The following is a 6,000-nucleotide window of genomic DNA, read 5'->3' as shown; positions in this document are numbered from 1 at the left end:
GAGAGGCCCCAGGTACGGGGGCTGGCTAGGGTGTGGTGTAGTTTCATTCCTGAGGCTGTGAGATCAAGAGCACCTTAGGGGAGAAAATGTCTACTGAGCTGACAGTGCCAGGTCAGGATTCATCAGTGAGGGACGTCACCTCAGATCAAGGAACTCAGAGCCAAGGAAGTACAGCAGCAACCATGAAGAAACACTGCTGGCTCACTCTAGCTGGTTTGTACTTGGGACCACCTGCCTAGGAATGGTATTGTCACAGTGGGCATGGGTTTGGTGAAAGAAGAGTTCCTTGCGGCTACAATAAGGACTTTGCCATGGCGGGGATAGGTTGTAGTTATGGTAAACCGAGGGGACCCTATGGTGACCAGGAATGATCTGGGCAAGGCTGGGGAACACACTTAGAATGACACCAGAGCTTGAAGTAGCATGTGAGATTTAGACACACCTCCTCCTCTAGTTCCCCTTGCTTCCTTCTGCAATCCATGACATATAGTGTCCGAGGGGTTTCAGAGGCTTTCCACAACCTCTGTAAGCTCCACAGAGAGACTGACATCATACAATAGCCTATTGCATTCAGGGCAGCAAGCAAGTTATAATCTGGGGGCTAGGCTAAGTTACACAAGGAAAGTTCAGCTGTATGCATCACGAGGACAACCCATTCTTGGAAATGTCATCTGTAGGCAAAAGCAGCAATGTGTAATCTGAAGCAAACCCTGGGAGGGGCTCAAAATCACACTCCAGGAGCAGCTTGTGTTATGGGGGAACAGAGCATAGCAGTCTCAGGTTTGGTGGAGCCAGGATCACCTTTCCGTCTGAGGTAGAGGTGAGAGCTGGTGGCCGGCTGCTTTGCTTCCCTGATCTTCAGCTTGAAGCTTGAGCCCCAGTATCTGTCTCTGGGGCTTTTATTATCCGTGTTACACCCGGCCCACCAGTCCTCATGTGTAGAATTAGCTGGTCTGTTGGTGATGCTCTCCGCTGAGTTGATTTATTGAACTTTATGTTCCAGTATTTTATTTTTTTGTGGCATCCTTTTTGCTGAATTTCTCTTTGAAGTTGAGTTTTTCATCCAAATTGTAAATTGCCTTCATCTGCAGTCTCTTGAAGTCGTTCATCCTTAAAACAAAATCATTTGATGTGTGTGTGTTTCTCAAAGTATGTTCCTGTGTACATGTGTGCAGAGGCCTGCAGGGGTGGAAGAGAAATCACATCTTCTGGGTCTGGAGGTGCAGATGATTGTGAGTCAGTGTGGGTGCTGGGAACCGAATACAGGCCTTCTTCAAGAGCAGTAGGCACTCTTGCTCCTGAGCCATCAACCCAAACTTTTTTTTTTCCTTTTTGTGAAGACAGGTGTCACTATGTAGCTCCGAGTAAGTAACCTGGAACTTTCAGTATAGACCAGGCTGGCCTGGAACTCAGAGAGATCCGCCTGCCTCTGCCTCCCGAGTGCTGGGATTAAAAGCGTGCACCACCAACGCCTGGCTCCATTTTTTTTATGTAGCATTTCAATCATTTTAATATCGTTGAATTCATCTATTGGAGTGTTAAGAACAAAACAAAATAAAAATGATTAAAAAGAAAATAGTAAGCCTTTAGTCCCAGCACTCAGGAGGCAGAGACAGGCGGATCTCTGTGAGTTTGAGACCAGCCTGGTCTACAAGAGCTAGTTCCAGGACAGCCTCCAAAGCCACAGAGAAACCCTGTCTCAAAAAACCAAAAAAAAAAAAAAAAAAAAAAAAATAGCAAAATATAATAAAAAGGTAAAATGTTGAGTAATGTGAGAGAGAGTTGGATGCGGAGCTTCTCTTCAGGTCCTCTCACAGGCGTCTGCCAGCCCTCTGGGTGAGATTTATTACTCCCTCTGTGGATGGAGTTTACTGCAGTTCCTCTTGGCTCCCACTGCGCTGAGGCCTGGGCTGGTCAGTGTGAAGCCGCCAGCGTCACTGCTGATTGAATTTGATCACTTTCCAGTCCGGGGCATCAGAGGCTGCTGCTGGCTCCAGTGGGCTTTGTAGCCTGTGCCCTGTTCAGGTTCCCACTCCCCTCCAGAGCACCCCCTCCCTCCACCCTCTGCACCCAGAGGTCATAAATGTCCCAGCGGAAGTGTGTCAGAGACTGGGGTCAGCAAGCTGAACACTGACTGAGTTCTGCATGCAGGAAGAGAGAGGAGGGAACTTTACATTCTGCTCTTACAGACCCACCCGGCAAAAGACTGCTCAGGGTGGGAGCAGGCTGGAGAGATGGGCAATCCTAGACCTGTGCTCAGAGCTTTCTGTTTCCATGGTAATGTGCAAGCCTAAGGCTTGCCCCTTGCCCCGGAGGTGGACGAGCACTGCATTCTATAGTCCAAGCTCCTCTCTGCAGTGCATTGCAGCCTCTCACTGTGTCTACTTCTGGTCCTCCCCCTTTCCTGCCTTTGTGACTGTCTCTATAGCAACCCAATGGCAGCCAGCGAGTCCCCAGGATCCCTGATATTGATTGCTGCTTGCTTTCTGCACCCCAGAGTGCCTGGGCCTCAAAGAGTAAGCTGACTGACTGTATTGCACTCTGAGATATAGGAGGTGACAAAAACCATTAAGTCTCAGCTGGCCTGACAGAGGTTTTTGTTTTGTTTTTCGAGACAGGGTTTCTCTGTGGCTTTGGAGGCTGTCCTGGAACTAGCTCTTGTAGCCCAGGCTGGTCTCAAACTCACAGAGTTCTGCCTGCCTCTGCCTCCCGAGTGCTGGGACTAAAGTTGTGCACCACCAATGCCTAGTGCCTGCCAGAGGTTTAAGGCCTGTCAGAAGTGTGGTCTTGCCAGGCTGTGAAGGCTCATGCCTTTAATCCCAGCACTCTGGCACTCGGGAGGCAGAGGGACCTCTGCCTTGAAAAAAAAAGTGTGATCTTTTTTGACTAGGACAACCTCCAGCCTGGACAGTTCAGGTTCTACCACCTCTGCCTGGTTGTCAAGGCTCTCTCTCTTGAGATGCAATCTCCCCTTTGTTACCAGACTCTGAGCCTCACTGTTTCTGCTTTTTGGTCACTTGAGAGTAGAGTGGCCCAAGGCCTCCTGAAATGGCATTAGACAGTGTCCTTTTCTTGTAGGAAGACTGTCTTAGCAAGCCCAGCCTATCTATCCCGTGTTCCAAGCCCAATTCACCTCGCCCCCTTTCTGTGCTCCGTTCTACCTTGTTACAGTTACTCTGCAGATTTCACCTGATCATCAGCCAGAAGCACCATGCAGAGGTGGTGTCTCACCCCGAGTTTTGGAGTTTTGTGTGACCAGTCCCGTGGGGTTTTTTGCTTGGTCTGAACCCTGCCAGCTCTGGCCTTACTCCACTCTAAGGAAAAGGCTCTGATGCTCCCTTCCAAGTAGTGTGCTACATAACCCGCATATCCAAATGGGGTCTGATTGGCCAGGCCTTGCCCCGAGTCCCAGGTTCTGGGCCAGGCTGCTCTTCACAGTTGTAAGGCTCTCAGCTCAGCCACTGAATGACCTAGTTGAGATGCATGCTTGGTGTGAAAGTGTCTGTCGCAGTGTACGGGGCTGGGGATCAGACTTGGGGCCTTGCACATGCCAAGCAAGGCTCTACACCGAGCTATGTCCACAGCCCTGAGGCATCAATGCTATGGGGCATTGCAGGTTGGGAACCCAATGCCTTTCTCTTCATTTTCTTGTCACATGACAGGGTCTGAGGTCCAGCGGTGGCACATGTGTGGTGATACGAGTCTTGTGTGGGATATGCTCTCACTCAGTCATGGGAAGGGAGTTGGGCTCTGGAACAGTCCACCAAGGATTGCATCTTGCAACAGATCTAGACCAAGTCCCAAGGTTCCTGCCGAGTCCTTCCTTCCTTGTGAGGACTCCAGCCTGGGGACACAAGGTGTCCTGTCTTCCCCTCTTCCTCTGAATGGAGCCATCTAAGAACCACACTTGTCTTATCACCCTCCAACCATCCAGAGGACACACCGTAGATGTGGCTCTGCCAATACAGTTGCTTCATGGTTCCCTCCTCTACTTAGCAGCGTGGGGAACTCTTACTTATTTTTATTTATCTTTGTTTTATTTTGAGACAAGGTTCTCAGTGCGTAGCTCAGTGGAATTCAGTGTGTAGGTCAGGCTGGTCTTGAACTCAAGAACTAGGATGCTGGGATTAAAGGTGAGCATCACCATGCCTGGCCCATGCATCTGGGGACCCTCATGTGGCAGGAATATGAACACTGGACCATGTCAAGTCTGAAGCCAGCAGGACATGTCCCAGGTAATGCTGCAAAGAGGAAGAGCAAAAAGGCTTCATGTGTCCACAGGAGTGCCAGCTGTGTGGTCCCTCTCCTTGCTGTGACCAAGCACCCGGCAAGCAGCAGCCTGCAGAAGCCAGGGTAGGCACACATGGATACAGTCCAGCACGGCCAGGAGCAATGGAGCCTTTTTATTCAGTGTGGGACCCAAGTCCATGGATAAGTGCTGCCCACATTGGCGTGGGTCTTCCCACATCCATCAGAACCATCCAAAAAAGGCCCGCACTGGGTATGGCAGCACACACATGCCTGCTGGAGGTAGGGAGCTCCACAACAGCCAGGGCCACATAGAGAGTCACTGTCTCAAAAAACAAACAAAAATGTCATTTATAAAAAAATGAAGAAAATCTGTAACTGAACATTTCTCTCCTGACTTCCCAGTCCCAAATAACCAACTCAGAGGGTGAATATTACTTATAAATGCTGCAGATAGCTCAGGCTTGTTACTGCCTAGCTCTTACACTTAAATTAATCCACGTTTTTATCTATACACTGCTACATGATTTGGTCTCTTTTCTCGGTACTGCATTCTCATCTTGCTTCTCTGTGTTTGCTGGTAACTCTGACTCTGCCCTTCCTTTTCCCAGAATTCTCCTACTCTGGTTCTTGCACTCAATCTCTTCCTGCCCAGCAACTGGCAAATCCTGTTAGTAAATGAGAGCGATATGTATCCATAGTGTACCAAAAGATTGTTCCATAGCAAAAGTCCCTCATAGGTCTTTCCCAGTCAAGATGACCCACACCCTACTCAACCAAAGGCAGCCATTTGTAAACCTTCTCGGGGGATGGAGCCTGCCTGAGATGTCCACCGACAGCTAAAGAAAATGTGGTGTGTCTATGGTGGTGGTGCAAGCCTTTAATCCTGGCACTCAGGAGGCAGAGGCAGGTGTATCTCTGTAAGCTCGAAGACAGTCTACAGAGTGAGTTACAGGACAGCCAGAGCTGTCACACAGAGAAACCCTATCTCGAAAAACCAAAGGCAGTATGGTATGAAATGACTTGCAGTGGGTGGCTGGTTTTTGTTGTGGTTTCTATTGCTGAGACCAGTTTCCAGCCTGTTTCCAGGATAGCATGTTTCATTCATTTGTACAAACACAGGCACGAGGGGTTGTTCTTTTATTTATTTATTTTTAAAGATTTATTTATAGCCGGGCGTTGGTGGCACATGCCTTTAGTCCCAGCACTAGGGAAGCAGAGGCAGGTGGATCTCTGTGAGTTCGAGGCCAGCCTGGTCTCCAGAGCGAGTGCCAGGATAGGCTCCAAAGCTACACAGAGAAACCCTGTCTCGAAAAAAGATTTATTTATTATGTACACAGTGTTCTGCCTGCATGTCAGCCTGCAGGCCAGAAGTTGGTAACAGATCTCATTACAGGTGGTTGTGAGCCACCATGTGGATGCTGGGAATTGAACTCAGAACCTCTGGAAGAACAGTCAGTGCTCTTAACCTCTGAACCATCTCTACAGACCCTGATTTTTTTTAATCTTTTATTTTTTTATTTTTTGGTTTTTCAGGACAGGGTTTCTCTGTGTAGCTTTGGAGCCTATCCTGGCACTCGCTCTGGAGACCAGGCTGGCCTCGAACTCACAGAGATCCTCCTGCCTCTGCCTTCCGAGTGCTGGGATTAAAGGCATGTGCCACCAACACCTGGTGCATTGTTCTTTTAAACGAGTAATTTCTAGCTTTGATTACAGAATCTCCACTAACCATCTGGTGCAGCACAGATTCTC

This window comes from Cricetulus griseus, chromosome 3 (assembly GCF_003668045.3).
Source record: "Cricetulus griseus strain 17A/GY chromosome 3, alternate assembly CriGri-PICRH-1.0, whole genome shotgun sequence".
NCBI classification, from domain to species: domain Eukaryota; kingdom Metazoa; phylum Chordata; class Mammalia; order Rodentia; family Cricetidae; genus Cricetulus; species Cricetulus griseus.
This window is presented reverse-complemented; position numbering follows the sequence as displayed.